This window comes from Pteropus vampyrus, unplaced genomic scaffold (genome assembly GCF_000151845.1).
Source record: "Pteropus vampyrus isolate Shadow unplaced genomic scaffold, Pvam_2.0 Scaffold20, whole genome shotgun sequence".
Taxonomy (NCBI): domain Eukaryota; kingdom Metazoa; phylum Chordata; class Mammalia; order Chiroptera; family Pteropodidae; genus Pteropus; species Pteropus vampyrus.
In genome coordinates, this window is record NW_011888801.1 from 9,817,110 (window position 1) to 9,818,687 (window position 1,578).

The window sequence follows — 1,578 nt, forward strand, 5'->3', positions numbered from 1 at the left end:
TAAAAACAGTCATAGATATTTTGCAAATGAATGAAGATGGCTGTGATTCAATAAAACAAAATGCTATTTTAAAAAACAGGCAGCTGCTATGGCCCATGGGGCATAGTTTGCCAACCCCTGATATGAGATAAGTGAGAAGCCTCACAAATCTTAGAGCTGCCTTCTTGGAGGGCCTGACTATCTAAGTGATAGATTTGGCAAAGTTTCTCATCTGAAAGATGTGTTTCCTTATGGACCCTGCCCCACTTGACCCTGAGTCCCCTCCTATTCTTTTTTATCCTATACAAATTCTTTGAGTCATCAATCTGAACTCATCAAGCAAAACAGGGCTGTCACCAGGCTAATAGCTGTTTCACCTCTTATGATGGTAGCCAAGCTTTCTCTGGTCTGGCAGCCATCTCTTCCATTTCCAGCAATGACTGATAATAGGAGGAGGCCTTCGTTTACACAAAGAGAGCTAGGGAGAAAATGATTTTCTCTTTCAATAGAAAAAAAAGGTTAAAAATGCCAATGTTGTGTTTGCACTATATTTATTCTATTATCCTGACCTTGAAAACTGAAAGTCAACCACCATATAATCACACATAATTGTCTGGTAATGTCTGTCTTTGAAACCAGAACACTGAAATCAGTTCTCAGAGCTGAAATTTACACAGTAATTAATTTTAAACTCATGCAACAACTCAGACATGCCAAATATATGTTCTTTAGTCAACTCTAGATGAAGATATTGTGTGTTATTAAAGTGTCTGATGTATTTGGGCCACAGAAGGTTTACAGTGAAGGAAAATAAATATTTACTTTTAGATGCATTTGTCATAGGCAACATTTCCTGACAACTAAAAAGCTGGTACAATGGAATTTAGACAGATACCCTCTCTGTTTTGTCTACTCTAGACACCAAATTAATCAATCTCATAAGTATATAAGATCCAATCAAATAATTGGTTATCTGTAACAATACTGAAAGACTTTATAGAGACAACAAACGGTGTGTTATCCAAGACCTGAATTATATACAGTTGACTCGAGCAGATTGCCGACAAGAGCCAATCAGTGGTATCTAGTTCCAGAAACTCAAGTTTGTTTGAAGCAGGACCCTATAAAGTATGTGGGGGAGGTAGGAAGAAAGTGAGGGTACAGAAGAAAGTGATAGGTCCATCCAGAAAAGCTGTATAGCAGGGATAGGAAGGATGCTAGAGCCCAAACAAGGACACTGAAGTACAAAATAAAGGATTCTGCAGGTTGTAGACCAGTGTTTCTCTAAAGTTTATGTGTGTGTAAATCACCTGCAGTCTTATTAATGTGCAGAGTCTGATTCAGTAGGTCTGTGGTGGAGGCCAAGATACTATAATCTTTTTCTTTAACTTGTATTTTTTTTTATTTTTATACCGAAATTCTTATAAGCACCTGAGAGTAATTAAGGTGCTGCTGGTCCCAGGACACACCTTGCGCACCTGAATAGCAAGGTTGTAAGTCTTCAGTAGTTATGGCTGGAAAGAGATAGGTGGGGAATAGAATATAGCCCTGGAAATCAATCCATCCAAACTTCTTATTACACAGATGAGAAAATGAAAT